We start from the raw sequence: 20,384 nt of genomic DNA, 5'->3' as shown, positions 1-20,384 counted from the left end.
GGAGGGGGGAGGGAGGGAAGGGGGGAGGGAAGGGGAGGGGGAGAGGGATGTGGCAGAGGGGATTGAAGGGGGAGGAGGGTCCGGCTCAGAGTTGGGTCAGCCACATATTATGCACACACGTGATCACGTGTGTGCTTCGGTGGGAGACCAGATTCTCATCATCTGCCAGGCCGGGATTTGGGGGCAGGTGAGGTGGTGGTGGGCTGGAAGGGAGGATGGATGGTGGTGAAGAGGAAGCGGGGAGGATGAGGGGAGGGAGGGATGGAGGGAGGCATGGGGGGAGGGAAAAAAAGACAGACAGACACACAGCACAGACACAGAAGACAGCACACTACACAGAAAGCATCCACACACAGAGACAGTGCTAGGCATCCATTCACACAGACAGACACTGAGACACACAACAGGAAGAGACAGACTGAGCCTGCACCACACACACAGAGAGAGAGAGAGACCCAATTCTCCCCCTGCATAGTTATCAATCAATATGTTGTGTTGGCAGCCAGTTCATTGCTATTCTGATGGTTTTTGGGGGTTTTTTTGCCATCAGCCAACATCAACAGTGACCACAATCAAGATGAACATAAGATAATAATTCATTCATTTCATTATAAAAAATCATCAAATTATTTTCTCCATGTAAACCAAGCCCCCCACACACATGATTTCTAGTAACATTTTCAATAAAATCAATTTATTTAGCATTCATCAATCATTTTATTCTCCCTTTGTTACCTCTTTTTTTTTCTTTTGCATAATTTTGAGGGTTGGTTTTAACACGGGGTTTTACAGAAAAAAATATTTACATGTTTATTTACATACAAGTATTTACAATATTTACACTGCATTAGAACGTATACCCGCCGCTGCCGCTAAGTCTAGTACTATTTGGGCTGTGCTACTTTTGGGGTGTGTGCTGTGCCCACGCCAGGTCCCCAAATGCTGACAGGTGGAGAGATAAGGGCCTGTGCTGCTGCTGGTCAGCATTGGGTTTCTTTTTAGGTGGGCGTGGGCATTGTAAACGTCTGGCCAGTCGCAGCACTACAACTACTACTACCACTGCATCTCTGTGTGGGCACACTACACGCTGCGACTGGCTGGCACGGCTCAGCATCTGGCACGTCAGCTCAGCTAGAGGTGGATGGGGGGCGGGTAGGGCTACATCCTCACCGCCCTCTACCTGCTCTTCCACCTCCACAGTCTCCTCCACCACAATGACTGGTGGTACCTCAGCAGCACCTGGTGCCGCCAAGGAGGGACCCGCCACAGCCCTAGTCCAAGTGAGCATGCCCGTGCCGCAATTGCTGGCAGTAGGCGGGGGGAAACGAATCCTACGCACCAAACTCGGAGCCGTGGCAAAGAATTCTCCAGTGGGGACGACCGGGGTGTCCTCAGGCTCCCCGCGTCCTCTCCGTCTCTGAGTTTCCGCAGGCGCACCCTGCTCCTGGCCTCTCCAACATCCTCTGCCTGGCGGCAACCTAGAGCAAGCCCTGCCCGCCACACGGCGCTCAGACATTATTTCTTATCTGGGAGGAGGGAGAGAGACTTTAAGAGTAAGGCCAGGAAGGGGCAAAAAAATAATTTGGAGGGGGTTGAAAGGGGCCAAAAAAACACAATTGATTTTGAGCTGACGGGGGGGGGGGCTGTTTTGAAAAAGTAAGCCAATTGGGGGGGGGGAAAGGAATGGAAGACTTTTTGATGGGGGGGAAGCCAATTGAATTGAGGGGGAGAGGGTGACCTTTTAAAATTTGGGAGTCAAGCCAATTGGGGAGATGGGTCTGGGAGGTTTTTTTAAAAATTGGGGATTAAAGGGTGGACCACGGGCAGTTGGGTGGAGTAGTTGTGGTGTGGGTGGCAAGTTTATTTTTTATTTTTGGGGAGAGTGGATGGGGGGAGGGCACAGCACCTACCAGGGGGGGAGGGACGCAGTCAAAGCTTGGGCACCTGCAGATCAAAGGAGGAAGCCCTTATTTAGTGAACTGAAACACACTGTGTGGTATGGTTCTGGGGGGTGGTTTTCAAGTAATGCTCCTGTGGGGGGAGCATCAACCTCAATGCAGCCTATTTAGTGACTTTAAATTGCACACAACCAAAACCAGAACCCAGTCGCACCTGCACAGAAATTGAACCCACCCACACTGTGACTCTGCCCACCATGGCAAGCAAACAGCAGCAAACACTTGATGGCACCATGGATGGAACATCATCATCATATATGTGTATTGGCACAGCAGCCATGTAGTAGCAGCAAGCATCAGAGCAGAACCCATGACCCCACTCTGCCCCACCCAGAGGCCAGGAAACTCTCTGGCATGGCATTGGCACACAGCATGTAGTGGCAGCATCGGAACCCATGACCCCACTCTGCCCCAGAGGCCATGAAACACTCTGGAAGGCACCTGTTCAAAGACCAACTGCAAGACGCATGCAATGCAACGCAGCACACAGCAGCAATTTCTTCATTGAACAAGAAGAAACAAGTTACAACAGTACATCTCCTCTCCAAGGGTCCCTCCCTCCTCCCCACACCCAAATGCATTTCAAAATAGGGGTGTCCCTATTTAAAACCGCCAACTAGGGAGGGAAAGGGGGCAACAAAAGGTGCACAATTGCACACGCACTAACTCCTCTTCTTCCGGTCCTTCTCCTGACGCTCACTGCTGGTCACGGATGCGCCGCCGCCAGCCAGCCACCCCTGGGCTGGGACACAACAGGGTGGCCGCACGAGGCACAGGCAGCCGGGGTAGGTCAACGATGGAGGGGCAGAAGTGAGGAGACAGACAACACTATTTGTGTCGCTCAACTCACCCCCAAGCAGAGACAAATGAAATGAACAACTTTCAAAAGAAAAAAAACCGATGGCGGGGACCTCCAGGTGAGGTCGGAGGTAGGCTACTGTGTGTCTGCAGCTGTGGGAGGAAGAAGAAGTGAAGGGATGAGGAGAGAGAAAGAGAGAGAGAGAGGAAGAAGAGAGGAGCAGCAGCCCGGGGAGCTGTAATGTAGCAGCAGGGAGGGGGGATTCAAGTGTGGGAGGACAGCAGCAGCAGCGGTCCCAAGAGGAGAGACCAGAGGGTGTTTGGGGTGTGTGTTTCAGGGGGTCTGGGGTATGTAGCAGGGAGTCAGGGGGGCAAGAGGGGGAGAGACCAGAGGGTGTTTGGGGGGTGGGGGTGTTTCAGGGGGTCTGGGGTATGTAGCAGGGAGTCAGGGGGGCAAGAGGGGGAGAGACCAGAGAGCAGGGTGTGTTTTGGGGGGATTAGCGTGTGTCAAGGGGGCAGAATCTGGGTGGGAGGGGGCAGGGCAGGAGTGGAGGAGGTGGCGGTGGGGGGAGTGGGTTTCTGGAGGGGAGGGAGGAGGGAAGCTAGGAGCAGGACCACACAGAGGGGAACAATCAATGAATCAAACCAAACCAATCAATATGAAAAAAAGTCCAAAAAAGAAAACCTGGGACCAAACTGGGCAGAAAGTCTGGGGGTGGGGGAGAAACCAACAACAACCAGCAGGGAGGAAGGGAGTGGGACACACACAGCAAAACCAGAACCAAAAGAAGCTAATCTCACAACAAAATCCAAAGGAGACAGTACTCAACAGGCAGCAGCACCAGGGAGGATGGGGAACACTCCGTCTGGGTGGGAGGGGGCAGGGCAGGAGTGGAGGAGGTGGCGGTGGGGGGAGTGGGTTTCTGGAGGGGAGGGAGGAGGGAAGCTAGGAGCAGGACCACACACAGAGGGGAACAATCAAATTTGAATCAAAACAATCTATATGCAAAGTAAAAAAAAGGAAACCTTGGACAAAAGGCAACCAGAAAGTCTCGGGGGGGGGGGGCAACAACTACCAGGGAGGGACTGGGGAGTGGGTGGGACACACACAGCGAGCAAAACCAAAACCAGAAGAACCTAATTCCACAACAAAATCCAAAGGAATGCAAGACTCAACAGGCAGCAGCACCAGCGAGGAGGGAACCAATCTTATCTGGGTGGGAGGGAGGAAGGGGGGAAGCTAGGAGCAGGGCCAGAGGGGAACAAATTAACAATCAAAATCAGAACCCAAGGAATCAATTGCAGCAATAATATAAACTAAATCCTCAGAAACAGAACTCAAGCAGCCAGCAATAACAATGGCACAAGTTATTAATTAAAAACCAAAAGCAGCAAATATATAAATTTACACAGAAGCAATAAACAATCAAATTGAATGAAAGTCAGTGGAACAAAAGTCAGGCAAGAAGGCACAAAAACAGCAAAGCAATGCAGAAGATGGGTGGGGGTGGGGTGAGGGCAAGCCAAAACTTTGGGAAGAATGAGTGAGGGAGAGAGAGAAAGGGTAAAGGGAGAAGAGAACAGAAGAAAACACAACAGGAAAAGTTGGGAAAAGTTGAGGTAAAAGTAAAGAGGTAACTTTGGACAGATGAGACAGACACAGAGGGCAGATGGACAAAAGGTGGCACACAACAACACACAGAGAGAGCAGAGAGACAGACACACACTAATATGACACACAGTCAGGGACTCACAGCAGACACCAGCAGCAAAAGAGCAAGGTCTCAGAGATGATCCCACAACTGCAGCCAAGAGAAGTTTCTAGCAAGAGGCTTGGGTTTATATAGGTTTGAAATTCCCTCCTTTGGAAGCCCCCACCTTTGCACTCCCCCCACGGCCAACAGGGTGCCAGCTCTCAACAGTGCAACAGCCAAGCAGCCTACCAGACCAAAGGACTCATTCTGGCCAATCAAAGGATCAATAGCGCAGCCAATACAATGCCTGAAAATAGCATCACAAAATGGATGCCAGGAGCAAAAATTTCAGGAATGAGCCACAAAATGGAGGACACACACCAAACTTCACAGAGACACTGAAAACAGTCCATAGAAGCCTCTGGCACTCCCGAACCGGTTCGGAGGATCCGAACCGGCTCGGATCCGAACCGGCTTGGATTAGGTCCGGATCAGTCCCAAAAGGGCCCTATTCGGTCCGGGATCGAACCACCGAATCCGAACTGAACCGCACATCCCTAGAATACTCCCCAACTGCTTCTGTTCATTTCCTTGAATAACATACATAGAGGCCATATTATCATGATAAGAAGGATCACAGTAAAAGAATTAACCATGATTTGCAAGCCCCACATGTTCCTGCAGAGTGGGATGTGGAAACCTGGAATTTATGAGCTATCCCAGTTAAATCACTGAGGTTGACCTGCATTTTAACTGAACCTGGTTATCTATCTTGGTTAAATGCTGATAAACCTCAGATATTTTACAGGATAGCCTTAAAATCCTAGGTTCTCACTCACACTCTGTGGGAGTTCATAGGACTCGCTGATCGCAGTTAACTCTTTAACCATGATCCTTCTCACTGTGAGAACGTACGTAGCTAGAATTATATATGTGGTTTTCTGAAATTGCTGGCCCAAATGTATTTCTTCTCTATAACTCAAGGGCTTGAATATTGGAATCATAGCTTCTTCTGTAGTCTTTGCAGCAGTCTGGAATCTCTTGATGGAGGATTAATACAGGGCCAGCTGTTAAGATTAGGAACACCTAAATGGCAGCCAAATGTGCCTCCTGATCCCTCACTACATTTCTATGACTGCCCTTAACACTGCCACTCCTTGCCTTCCATCTGCCTTTGATTTAGTCACTAGTCATCTAGTCCCATATAAGGCATAAAGGCCATGCACACGACCTAAGTCCCTAGTGGCTAGGGAGGGTTGGGGGGAAGGCAGAGTTCATTTAACTTCTCCCACATGATATTCCTTCCCCCGTTCTGCACTGCATAACCGTGCAAGTGATCACATCTGCGGTGAGCAGTGCAGCATTTTGGGGCTGGGTAAATGCTTCCCAGCCTCCAGGAATCCCCAAATGCACTGCGTGAGCAGCAGAATGCATTTAAGGTTTCCTCCATGAGTTGGGCACTCTAGGCACTCGACTCCATGTATGCTTGGGCTGCATGCAGCCTGAGCATACACATGACCCCAGTGCCGGGGTCAAGGGAGCGCTTGTGCCCTTAAACGTGGCCAAAGGTCAGAGTAAAAAGTTGGGTTAGGTGAGGCAGCAGTGCCATGATTGGCCTTGATCCCGGCGCTCCACATGAGCAGCCCAACCCAGGCTGGGCTGCCCTAGCCTGGGTTAGGCTGCTTAAGAGAATAGCCTCAATGTGTTGTTCTGAAGCTGGTAGGCATCAATGACTTAAAACTGTTTCACACAAACAGCAGAGATGGTGGTAAAAGAGAGTTGTTCAGCAGAGAGTGTTTTCAGGGAATGTGGGAAACTATTACATTTGGGGCTCTTCAATCAACTGGAGGAGACCTCCATGTCCTGCTGTGGCCAGTTTGCAAAGCATTAATTGCTCACATCTGACACAACTTAGATACCACATTGACAGTTCCAAGTGATGTTAGTGGTGCCTGTCTGTTTTGTAGTTTTGATTCTTTTGAGCTTGTATAGCCTGAGGATGTGGACAAGATCCTTGGGAGTGTGCGAGTGTCCATGATGTGCACAATTACTCATTGCTCTGCCTGGTTGGTGAAGACTAGGGCACTGGCTGGGTCAGGAGTATTAAATGGTTCCTGGGTCAATAGGTGCTGGTCTGCCCTCTGCTGAAGAAGCCCTCCCTGGATTCTAAGATTTTGGACAGCAATCCTTCGGTCTCCAACCATTCTTGAACAAGGTGTTTGAGCATGTATAGCAACTCAGCTCCTGGGATTTCTGGATTAAACTGATTACCTTGATCCCTTTCAGTCTGAATTGATTCAATTTCAGTTTGGGGCCTGAAACCACTTTGATCTGTCGGATGGATGACTTATGCTGGGAATTGGACAGAGGAAGTGCATCCCAGTTGTTTCTCCTGGAGCTCTCTGCAGTTTTTGATCCTATTGACCATGGTATCTTTCTGGATCATCTTGTGGGGATGAGGCTAGGAGACGTGTTTTGTTCCTTTCCACAGGGCAGGTTTCAGAAGGTCTGGGGAATTCTTGCTCATCATCTTGGCCTGTGATGCCCCTCAGGCTTCTGTTCTGTTCCCCATCCTGTTTAACATCTATATGAAACTGTTGGTGGAAGTCATTCAGTGGATGTCATTCAGGTGTTGGGAATCCCATATCTAACTTGGATGGCTTTAAAAAGGGCTTATACAAATTCAAGGAGGCCATGTCTACAAGCTTGGTAGGCCACCTCCAGCCCCTATATACCAGTTGCAGGGGAACAACAGACAGCCCTCCTCTCTTGCCTGTGGGCTTCTCAGAGGCATCTCATGGGCCATTGGGTGAAATGCTGGACTAGATAGGCCTTGAGCCTGATCCAACAGGGCTGCTCTTATGCATCTCCAAAAGCTTTACCATTTGAACCCCCAAAGACTACTTTCTTACTGGTTGGGCTGAAATCCACTTGACAGGAAAACTCCTTCACATAAATCTGAGCTTCATTCCTGTGGGGCTGCAACTGTCTTTCCCAGTTTCTGTTCCTTGGGCATTTGTCTTAGAGTTAAGAGTCCGTTAGATATGCTTAACGGGGTGGTTCTTTAATTTGCAGTTCTGTAGTTAATAAATGATGTTATTAAGTTACAAGGAAGCCCTCTCTCTAATAAAGTACCAAAATAACTGCTTCACTAATACATCTTACTGTCAGGAAGCATTTCCTAGCCTCCTGACCTAAGTGCTCTCCTTTCTTGTTTTTTTTTAAAGGTTTTATCCCATTAGTCCTAATTAAGCTTCTTTGTCTCCTGCTCTACCTGTACAGTAACGAAAAGGAAGGTATTTCCAGGTCCTTCTGTCACATCCCTTCAAAGTCATCAGCAGAGAAAAATGCTCATGTCAGCTGCAAGAAGACTTTCACTGTGTTGCAATGGCCCATTTCACTGTCATGTTCAATTTAATCCCCCATCACTAGCAGTGAAGAGGCCATTCAAAGCCCCAAACGGATCATCACGACGGAGCCCAGTGGGGGTGAAAACAAGCCTGTTTCCAGAGAGCATTCTCATAGCTACTGGTAGAGTGATTATTGCTTAGCAGGGTTCTGAAGTGTGCTTGTCTTGAGTATCTCGCTAGGCGATGTGTTATTATGTCTTGCAGGCTATATTGGAAAAACTGTTTTTTACATGAACATATGAAGCTGCCTTAATCTGAGCCAGATTGCTGGTCTGCCTCTTTGTTTTGCAAGCTTTCGACATTCACATCGGCCTATCTGCCACAGAATCCTTGGGGGAGGATTCTTGGCTCCTTCATGATCACTGGGAGGAGAGCTGGTCTCATGGTAGCAATCATGACTTGTCCCCTTTGCTAAACAGGGTCTGCCCTAGTTGCATATGAATGGGACACTACAAGTGTGAACACTGTAAGATATTCCCCTTAGGGGATGGAGCCGCTTTGGGAAAAGCACCTACATACTAGCATGGAGAAGGTTCCAAGTTCCCTCCCTGGCATCTCCAAGATAGGGCTGAGAGAGACTCATGCTTGCAACCTTGGAGAAGCTGCTGCCAGTCTGCATAGACAATACTGAGCTAGATGGACAATGGTCAGACTCATTTTATTTATTTATTTATTTCATTTCATTTCTATACCACCCAAAACTTGTGTCTCTGGGCGGTTTACAATTAAAATAATTTATAATATTAATTTTTTAAAAAAAATTTAAAACCCAGTATTTGTTTTTAAAAGGGTTTTTTTCTTTTTAGAACCATAGATCTAATTAAAAGCCAGGGTGAATAAATGCATCTTCAGTGCCTTTCTAAAAGTGGCCAGAGATGGGGAGGCTCTTATCTCAACAGGGAGTGCATTCCAAAGTCCAGGGGCTGCAACAGAAAAGGCCCGTTCACACATAGTCACTAGACGAGTTGGCGGCACCCGCAGATGAACCTCTCCAGATGATCTTAACAGGCATGAGGCTCATGGTGAAGAAGACGTTCTCTTAAATACCCAGGTACTAAGCTGTTTAGGGCTTTATAGGTAATAACCAGCACCTTGTATTTTGCCTGGAAACATATCTGCAGCCAGTGCAGTTCTTTCAACACAGGAGTAATATGGTCTCTCCTAGATGACCCAGAGACCAACCTGGCAGCTTCCTATGCTCCTATGTCAATTAATCACCTTTATTTGGTCTTAGTCCAGCATAAGAATAATAAAATACATGAGATACAAGCAGGGAATGGGAGATAAAATATAAAATATAAAACTACTGTTATGGAGTAGTAATAAGGAAGAAGATCTAAATTTAAAATATAAAGTTTAAAATAGAGCTAAAACTGTCTACGAGAGAAAAGTCTACATCCTAGTAAATAGAGGACCAGAAGAGTACTTAAGAGTACTTAAAAAATAGTTAAAGGTGTTTAAAGTTACATAGAAAAAAATTAAAAGTATGCAGTTACAATAGCTCTATAGGATACAATAGGTTATGCGAAAGCTGAGGATAAGACTGGTTTTTGTAGGTTCAGCCCATGGTCCCTCTAGGCAGGAGTGTCGTGGCCCTGCGGATTCTGCATGCTGTGGCACAGAACTTTCCAGTGTTTTGCGTAATGGTGGGGTCTTCATCCAAGAGCAGCAGTAAGGTAAAATATTTACTTGAGCGACCAGGATACTTGAGGAGGACTGGCAAAATAAGGTTGGCGTGACTACCTCTGTAAAAGAGGCAAAAGAGAAGAACATATGCTGTGGTTTCAACCTGCCCTGTATCACAAGGTAGTCTCTCTGCAGGCGGAATCTTCCTGAACCTGCCTTCTAAAACAGCTGCCATGAGGGCATGGCAGTGCGCCAAAGTGAAGGTCTTCCTATGGGCTGGGACTTCCAGCAATGACAGATACGTAGCAGGAGAGGGGAGGTATCTCAAACTTTCCAATATGGGGAAGTTTGGGACCCTGCCCTAGGCCTGTTTGGAGCTCTATGTCCGTTATCCTTTGTTTGAGCACAGATTTTGCCTGGTTGAATTCCTGTGTCATTTTCTAGAGCTTCTAAGACATACTCAGTTCCTGAAGAGCACTAGTTAGATCAGATGGAGCTCACAGTTTCTTTATGTGAATGAAGAGGGAACGCAAATCCCACAAATCCCCCTGTAGGGGAAGATGGGTAATTACAGACAAACAGCACCAGTGCCAGGTTTGGGGGGTCCTCAGCAAAGTGCTTTTGCTGGTCCCCCTTAGCAGCAGCAGGATAGCTCTGCTGGTGGCCACCACACTTTTAACAAACAATAATGCAGTGTTCCTGCTGCAATGTTAACTGGAGATAATGGGGTGAGGGTGGGCCTTGTGTTGCAGGCAAAGAAGATGCTGGCTGCTGGAGTTGCTGCCAAAGAGCACTCAAGAGCTGTCACCATGGCTGTCACTAAGGTAAGCCCACACAAGAGTTTATCATTTAGTGATTTGTATACCACCCCAAACTCCCATCTCTGGGTGGTTTACAACAAAAATAAAACCACATAAAATAGCAATTAAAGCAGTTTAAAACCACAATTCTCTTTAAAAAGCTTGGGTCAATAAATGTGTCTTAAGAGTCCTTCTTTAAAGCTGTCAGATATGGGGAGGCTCTTATTTCAGCACAGAGTGCATTCTAGAGCCTCAGGGTGGCAGTAGAAAATGCCTATCCTTGAGCTGTTCTATGGGAGGAGAACTGGTCTTGTGGTAGCAAGCATGAATTGTCTTCCTTGCTAAGCAGGGTCCACACTGGGTTGCATTTGAATGGGAGACATGTGTGAGCCCTTTAAGATATTCCCCTCAGGGATGGGTCCACTCTGGGAAGAGCATTTATATGCTTGCATGCAGAAGGTCCCTAGTTCCTTCCCTGGCATCTCTAAGATAGGGCTGAGAGAGAACCCTGCCTGCAGCCTTGGTGAAACCTCTGCCAGTCTGTGTAGACACTACTAGATGGACCAATGGTTTGACTTGGTATAACACAGCTTCCTATGTTCCTATATGAACAGATGAACTGGAGGCAACTGCAGATAGACCTCTCTGGATGACTTCCAGATGGTTCTTTATCTTGAGTTTACCCCACAAAGTAGCAACACTGAGTGTTTCTTGGCACCATATTAGCTTCACTATCTTTTTTAACTGGGGCCTTGAGGTCAGCCATTGGCCCTTTGATGTCCCTAGGCCCTCGACACTGGCCCTACGTGTGGCTACTCTTTAAGGGCAGGAATGCATGCATCAAAAAGCTCTACTAGTGAGGTATAAGCCTTCCCTGTCCTTCCCCACATGTGCAATCAATGCATCTAACCCTTCTCTTTCAAGTTAGCAGAATTGTTCACATTCCTTTAATTAATGCATACGAGAAATGCGCTCATTTATAAGCTTAAAAAATTATTAGATAGATACCACTAAAACGGACATAAGCAAAATGAAACCTAACATATATAAGCCAGGTCACATCATGAAAGAAAAAACAAAGTCAGTAATGAACACATAACACATCATCCTTATTCATCCTTATAGCAAAATGGGATGATTCTCAATATCCCATGATACTGATGATAATTCAACATTTCAATAAAGGAGAGGAGACTGTTCCATGAGATATTGGCCCCCATGATGTGCTGTGTTAGGGCTCTGTAATGCTGCACCCAGAGGCTACTGCCAATTCTGAACACAGCCTTAACACTATTAAGAACTGGTGGTAGTGCTAGCAGTGCTTCTACAGTTTTCCCCACTGTTGGGAAAAAAGAGACAAAATGTACAGTTATTCATATATTCCTCCTTTCTTTCCCTTCCTTAAATCTTATCAAATGACTAAGTTTCACCATCAGTAGCCATATTCCATGCTTGCCTTAACTACTCATCAATAGATGAAGTTTCCATTTTCCACTTGAAAGCAATTTCAGTTCTTGCTGTCATTAACATATTAATCACCGGTTCTCTGTTTTTTTTTCTTACAGCATTTTAGATACAACTAAGCAAGTTAACTAAATAATTATATGGCAGTTTTGTCCCATTGCTTCCTTAATTACAACTATTACTTCTTTCCAGAAATGAGACAATTTTGGACAAGTCCCCCAAATAAGAAAATGCATATGCATTGTCCTGAACACTTTTAGCATTTATCGTCTTTTAAATACCTCAATCTCAAGCTAACTTGTGAGCCTTAAACTTCTTGCACACCACTAAAGTGCTTTCCCCCTTAATAAGGGGGAAATCAGTTGATATAGAATTATTATTTTTTGCATAAGTACATACTCCCACACATCTTCTGCAATATCACAATTTAAATCTTTTTGAGTCAGTTCTAAATTTCTGTTTAACAGGAACTTCTGATGTGTATTTTTTAAACACACATAATATTGAGAAACTAAACTTTAAGTTTTTATCCTGTTATACAACTCCCTCCCCCAAAAATGTGTCATTCCTCTTTCTATCTGACTTTTCCTTACCATACAGAATCTGTTATCTGGAAATATGGATATACTTGGCATCTAATCTCTTCCATGTTTACATGTAATTCTTTATAGAGCTGGGTGGTCTCTTCAGAACTCTCCTTGAATTAAATCGGAATTGATCCAAGTTCTTCTGACAAAAATTCTTGAATCATTCTGGGAGGAAAAAAATCAGACTGCAATACTTGCTGCAGTTAGGAAGCTGCCATATATTGAGCCAGACCATAGGTTCATCTAGGTCAGTATTGTCCACACAGACTGGCAGCAGCTTCTTCAAGGTTTCAGGCAGGAATCTTTCTTAGCCCTATCTTGGAGAAGCCAGGGAGGGAACTTGAAACTTTCTTCTTTCCCCAGAGCAGCTTCATCCCCTGAGGGGAATATCTTGCAATGCTCACACATCAAGTCTTCCATTCATATGCAACCAAGGCGGTCCCTGCTTAGCTAAGGGGACAAGTCATGCTTGCTACCACAAGATCAGCTCTTCTTGCCTTACTCTGCCTCAAGGGAAAAGTACTGCTCTCATAGTCCTCTTGATCTTGATAGTATCTTGATGCACTGCTCTCCAGAGTGTCAGGGCAACAGAGAGGTATGGAAGGAGTGGACACAGCTCCTTTGCTTTCCTTGTGCTTCACCCACTGCTGCTTCTGCTGCCACTTAACAAGGAAAAGGAAAAGGGAGAGGATATTTGGGGAATGTAGAGGGCTTTTGAGAAGAGTTTTTTCTCTTGTGAGTCACCCTCTACCCACACAAACTGTTAATAGTGAGGCTTCACTACCATAACTGAAATACAATAGGCTTGTTCACATGACCACTGGCAGGGTAGGAGAAGCACCCAGTCTGGGTAGGAAATCCAGGCATGCTTTTTTATGTATTTATATTTATGTAAACCCCCTGCTCACTAAGCAGAGATACTTTTTCAATAAGTATTGTTCAGTACACTGGAGTCACCAGCATTAGCACTTCATGTAAATGCAACCTAGATAGAAATGCAACCAAGATAGAAAGTCAGCAGGGGAGGGGGCACTTCCCAGTGTACTGCACAGAGTGCCGCATGTATGACTATTTGCCCCATGGGCAGAAGTCATGGGTGTGTGCTTGGTGCAAGGAGCTCCTGGCTCTCAGGGAACAAATCCGTTCCTTCGAGACCAAGGTGGCGGATCTGGAGAAGCTCAGAGAGACAGAGAGGCATGTGGACGAGACCTTCAGGGATGTGATAGAAGCATCCCACTCCAGGGCTGGTAGCTCCTCTGCTGTCAGGGAGAATGAAGGTCTTGGGCAAGGAGGACAGCGGTCTGAGGAGGAGGGAAATGCTCCTTTAGAAGGGACCCCTTCCGTGGATGATGAGCCCATATCCTCTCGCACAGGGGATACTCCTCTGGGGGGTGGGGGCCTCCTTGTAGTGGGTGATTCGATCATTAGAGGGATAGAGAGATGGGTTTGTGACCCGCGTGTTGACCGCATGGTGACTTGCCTGCCTGGTGCGAAGGTTGCGGACATTACGCAGTGTCTAGACAGGCTCCTAGGCAGTGCTGGGGAGGAGACAGCTGTCATGGTGCATGTCGGCACCAACGATGTGGGGAAATGCAGTCGGGAGGTCCTGGAAGCCAAATTTAGGCTGATAGGTAGCATTTTGAAGTCCAGGACCCCCAAGGTAGCATTCTCAGAAATGCTACCTGTTCCACGCGCAAGTACAGTGAGACGGGCAGAGCTGAGGGGCTTCAATGCATGGATGAGACGTTGGTGCTGGGAGGAGGGGTTTAGATTTGTTAGGCACTGGGACACATTTTGGGGCAAGCAAGGCCTGTACAAAAGGGACGGGCTGCACTTGAAACAAGATGGAACCAGACTGCTGGCGCTTAAAATCAAAAAGGTTGCAGAGCAGCTTTTAAAATGACACCTGGGGAAGAGCCGATGGGAGCTGGGCAGTATCCCGTTTGGCAAAAGCCATCCTTTAAAGTGTGAGGCTGCAAAGAATTCAAATAAAACAGAAGGGGACAGAGCAGAACCACATAAAAAGCAGACGGGAACCTGTGCCAGCAGGTCAAAGATTCAAAAGAATAGCATACATCAGGAGACAAATTCAGTGTATAGGTGCTTGTATGCCAATGCCAGAAGCCTCCGAGCCAATATGGGTGAGCTGGAGTGCTTGGTTGCTAACGCAGAAATAGACATAGTGGGCATAACAGAAACATGGTGGAACAGTGAGAACCGGTGGGACACTGTTATCCTTGGGTATAAACTCTATAGAAAGGACAGGGAGGGGCGCCTTGGAGGAGGGGTAGCACTGTATGTTAGAGAAGGGATAGAATCTAACAAGCTAGAAAACCTAAGTAGACTGGAGTCCTCCACATTGTCTAATGGTTGGACCATTAGAAAATGAGGGAGTGAAACGGATTATTAAGGAGGATATGGAGGTTGCAGAGAAGCTGAATGAGTTCTTTGCATCTGTTTTCATGGCAGAGGATACTGAGCATATACCTGTTCCTGAACCAGGCTTTTTAGGGATGGAGGCTAGAGAGCTGAGTCGGATAGAAGTGACAAGGGATGATGTTCTAAACTGTCTGGAAAAACTGAAAGCTAACAAATCACCAGGGCCGGATGGCATCCATCCAAGAGTCCTCAAAGAACACAAATATGAAATTGCCGACCTCCTTGCCAAAATATTTAACTTATCCCTAAAATCGGGCTCTGTACCAGAGGACTGGAGAGTAGGAAATGTAGCACCGATTTTCAAGAAGGGATCCAGGGGAGATCCGGGAAATTACAGGCCAGTTAGCATAACGTCCGTTCCAGGCAAATTGATGGAAAGCATCCTCAAGGATAAAATTGTAAAGCACCTAGAAGAACAAGCCCTGCTGGGAGTGAGCCAGCATGGCTTCCGCAAAGGTAAAACTTGCCTCACCAACCTTTTGGACTTCTTTGAGAGTGTCAACGAGTGTGTGGATCAAGGTGATCCAGTTGACAGAGCCCCTGGTGGCGCAGTGGTAAAACTGCCGCCCTGTAACCAGAAGGTTACAAGTTCGATCCTGACCAGGGGCTCAAGGTTGACTCAGCCTTCCATCCTTCCGAGGTCGGTAAAATGAGTACCCAGAATGTTGGGGGCAATATGCTAAAATCATTGTAAACCGCTTAGAGAGCTCCAGCTATAGAGCGGTATATAAATGTAAGTGCTATTGCTATTGCTATTGCTATAGTCTACCTGGACTTCCAAAAAGCTTTTGACAAAGTTCCTCATCAAAGACTCCTGAGGAAACTTAGCTGTCATGGGATAAAGGGACAAGTACATGTGTGGATTGCTAACTGGTTGAAAGACAGGAAACAGAGGGTAAGTATAAATGGAGAGTTTTCACAATGGAGGGAAGTAAGAAGTGGGGTCCCCCAGGGATCTGTAATGGGACCGGTGCTTTTTAATATATTCATAAATGATCTAGAAGCAGGGGTAAGCAGCGATGTGGCCATATTTGCAGATGGTACCAAACTCTTCCGGGTAGTGAAATCCAAAACAGATTGTGAGCAGCTCCAAAAGGATCTCTCCAAACTGGGGGAGTGGGCGACAAAATGGCAAATGCAATTCAATGTTAGCAAGTGTAAAGTGATGCAGATTGGGATGAAAAATCCCAACTTCAAGTATATGCTGATGGGATCCGAGCTGTCAGTGACGGACCAGGAGAGGGATCTTGGGGTTGTGGTGGACAGCTTGTTGAAAGTGTCAACTCAATCTGCGGCAGTTGTGAAAAAGGCAAGTTCCATGCTAGGGATCATTAGAAAGGGGATTGAAAATAAAACGGCTAACATTATAATGCCCTTATACAAAACTATGGTGCGACCACACTTGGAGTACTGCGTACAATTCTGGTCACCACATCTTAAAAAGGACATTGTTGAACTGGAGGAGGTACAGAAGAGGGCAACCAAGGTGATCAGGGGCCTAGAGCACCTTTCTGATGAGGCAAGGTTAAAACACCTGGGGCTTTTTAGTTTAGAAAAAAGACGACTGCGGGGAGACATGATAGAGGTCTATAAAATCATGCATGGTGTGGAGAAAGTGGAAAGAAAGAAATTCTTCTCCCTCTCACATAACACTAGAACCAGGGGTCATCCCATGACATTGATTGCCAGGAAATTTAGGACCAACAAACAGAGATAATTTTTCACACAATGCATAATCAACTTGTGGAATTCTCTGCCACAAGATGTGCCAACAACCTGGATGGCTTTAAGAGGGGTTTGGATGACTTCATGGAGGAGAGGTCTATCAAAGGCTACTTGTTGGAGGGCTATAGGCCACCTCCAGCCTCAAAAGCAGGATGCCTCTGAGTACCAGTTGAAGGAGAGTAACAGCAGGAGAAAATGCATGCCCTCAACTCCTGCCTGTAAGCTTCCAGCGGCATCTTACGAGCCACTGTGTGAAACAGGATGATGGACTAGATGGTTTTCGGGCCTGTTCCAGGAGAGCTTGTCTTATGTTTTTATGTTCTTAGGCTTCTCAGTCTCAAGTCCAAGTGAGAAGAACTTAGTTTTTTCATGCCCATTTCTGCATTAACATGACTGTATTACAAATAATTTAAAACAATAACATGGTCCTTAGTGGTTATTTAGTGTAATTAGGGCATCCTGATAAGCTCTGCAGTTTATTATCACCAGTTGGTTCATTAAGATTACAATGAATGTTTCTATAGAGTATTTTCCATTTCCTTTGCATATTAAATGATGCAAAATGATGACCATGAAAGAATAGTTAAAAATAGCAGATTTCCCTATTTAGGCTGACTGTTCTCGAACTATTTACAAGAAGTACTATTGGCCGTATCTTGTTTACATCATGATAAGGCTGAAGGTCATGTCAGTGCTTAATGAGATGAGAGTTAACCAGAAATTCACTGACAACTAAGATTTGTCCTCTTGCAATAAATCTAAGAACATTTGCTTTGAAAGTTGAAGGTCAACAGTTGAGATTCTTTCTTTCTTTCTTTCTTTCTTTCTTTCTATAATTATCCATGCTGCAAATGAGGAGTTGTTTATGGAAACAGGAAACGGTTTCAATTTGTTGCCTCTAAATCTTTCACTGACCTCATTTGTGTACCTGCCAAGCTGCACGTGTACCCAGTTAACCAGCTATTAAAGGTACATAATCAATCTTGGGGTTAGCTGGAATAGCTAAAGAGTATGCAGGTTAAGTTATTATGCATGAAGGTACAATGAACTTGTGTAATATGGTGGTGTAGCTTGGCAAGTTGTTTCATGAAAAGGTGGTGTGTTTGAGTTTTAAATTAAGAGGAGGGCAGGTTGGGAACCTATGTGGATTTTCAGAGGAGGGTCTCAGAGTCTCTGAAATGATTCTTTCCTTAGGGAAAGGAAAAAATAGCTCAGTTTGCAGAATCCAGTTCTGAACTGGGGATGAAGAGAGTTCATCTGTCACTATTTCTCTGTGGATTGTTCCATTTCACTGCTCTACTGGTTGACATAGAACCACCAAGCTTTCTGTTTTAAGGAATGATAAATGTAGTATTGATGTTAATATGGTGTGGAACAGGTTTCTTGTGGAGTGGAAATTCTGAGGGTGAGCTTGCACAATGTGTATGGTTATTTTTGCCTTTGGTTTGGCACATCTGATTTAAGTAGATTAACTTTTATGCTATCCTTGGAATGCAATTTGGGTGAAAATGTTTGAATGTTTCCTCTAACTGCTTGAAATATTGCCCTTAAGTGTAAATGTTCATGGGCATCAAGTGAGGATGTTCAGAAATTGATTCTAGGTTAGTCTTGTGCATGCTTCTCCTATTATTATTGTTTGTTTGTTTGTTTGTTTTTATTATTTATTTGATCTTTTGATGTTAAAATCATGGAAAGCTGGTAAGGAGGACTGAAAAATAGGATCAATATCAATTTTTGTCATAATTTGGAAGATGTGACTGCCAATTACATGAAAAGAACAAAAACATGCTCAAGTACAACATGGGAGTATTCAGAAAGGCCTGAAGATTATAGCAGATAGCAAACAGATATTTTGTCAGTAATAAAATGTTGTCAAGGAATCTGTAGGTCACACATTAGGAGTGCACAGAACCGGCTTGATTCAAACCTAGTTCGAATAGAACCAGCCCATTTCAAACGGTTTGGACTTGAACCAGACTGGACCCCGTCCAAAAGCAGTGCTTGTCCGAGTCTGAGCTGAACTGGCCCCAGTTCTAACATAACTGGTTTGGAACCAGTTCAGCAGTGTGAGGGGGCATGCTTGTAAAGGGGAATCCGGATCAGCCCAGTTCAACCCTCAGACCAAACCAGGAGCTGCTTCAACTTGAACCGGCTCACAATCCGACAGACTGGTCTGAATTCAGCTCAAATTGAAAATGAACTGCTGGAATCGGTTCCATGCACACCCCTATAACACACACAGAATACTTTCTCTAAAACAGAATCTACACACCCACACCCAATTCACTAAGAGCAAAGCCACTGATGTTAAATAGGGCACATATTAGATGTAAATAGATCACCATCTAGAGATGTACAACATCTCCTACAGATGAACATATCAGGTGGTATAGAAATATGATGATAGATAGATAGATAGATAGATAGATAGATAGATAGATAGATAGATAGATAGATAGATAGATAGATAGATGTTATAGGGCAGTGTTCCCTATAACAGGGATTCCAATTTTATTTTTTATTGTTAAATTTGTATACCACTTTCCATTAAAACAATCTCAAGACAGTTAAGTTTTGACTACAGCTCCCAGCATTCCCAGCAGCAATAAGCTTTGGCTGGGGGTTATGGGAGTTGTAGTCAATAAAATATGGGAATCCCTGTTACAAGTCTAGGAACTTCTGAAAAATTATCAGCATCTCCCCACAAACTACAATTCTCAAAATTCTTTTGGGAAACACCATGACAGATAAGCTGGTGTGAAACCAATATAAGTTTGGGTGTAGATAGGATTTAAGTGGACAGAGCTTTCTTCTGTAACAGAAAGGAAAAATGGATGTCAGTGATGCTTCTGGGACAAGCCAAGGAGAAAATCTCAACAGAAACAGAGGCTTAAAGGAGTGTTTCTTCCTATATCTTTGTATATCCATCCAGAAATATTATTCTAAACTGTATCATCAGTTTCTACCAAATAATAAATGAGTAGGTGGGTTTGACAGTTCCTTTGCTTTCCTCCCAAGTGGGCTCTTCATCTGTTCTATCTGCCTTTTATTTTCCTCTGCTTTCTTTGGGGAAGCTGAGCTCTCTGTATTATGCTCAGTGCACCTTCTGTCAAGACTTCAGGCAAGATTAAAAGCATCAGGCAGTACATGGATGTCTCATTCCACATTAACTGATGGAAACAAAATGTTTCTTCTTTCCAATTCATGTCAAGGGCTTTCACTTAGCTTAAGTCCCCCCCCACAGCAACACACAATTGGATTTGGCTGGAAAGCTCTTCTAGGCACAGACGTGCAGCATGGGATTGATTTTTTATTCCACTGTAAAGAAGTGGTTGAATTCAGATGTAAAGTTTAATTTCTCTTAAAGGGGATACGGCAAGCAGTGTCTTTAGAAAGCTATGTACAGTATTTATCTCTCATGCTGGCCTTTAATTATGCTATGCAGTCCAGTCAATTAGTGGTCAAAAGCATTCAGTGGGATAAATAGTCCTTGGATATTATTGATAGATATTTTTTCTATAAGGCAGTAAAAAATATGTAAAAGTAGAAACCTTTAAACAAAACTTTGTTGGGTTTTAACACTGTGGTGTAGTGGGTAGAGTGTTGGACTAGGACCAAGGAGACAAGAGTTCAAATCCCACTCAGCCATGAAACTCACTGGTAACTCTGGGCCGGTGACTCTCAGCCTAACCTACCTCATAGGGTTGTTGTGAGGATTAACTTAACCATGTACAGTGCTCTGGGCTCTTTAGAGGAAGAGTGGCATACAAATGTAAATTAAAAAACAGTGCCTGTTTACCATGTTTACCTTTATCATTCTGCATAGCAAGTTTAGTGGCCAGCAGCTGGTCTTGTGGTAGCAAGCATGACCCTGGGTTGCATT

The sequence above is a fragment of the Hemicordylus capensis genome, chromosome 1 (assembly GCF_027244095.1).
Source record: "Hemicordylus capensis ecotype Gifberg chromosome 1, rHemCap1.1.pri, whole genome shotgun sequence".
Lineage (NCBI taxonomy): Eukaryota > Metazoa > Chordata > Lepidosauria > Squamata > Cordylidae > Hemicordylus > Hemicordylus capensis.
Note: the sequence above shows the minus strand (reverse complement) of the source record.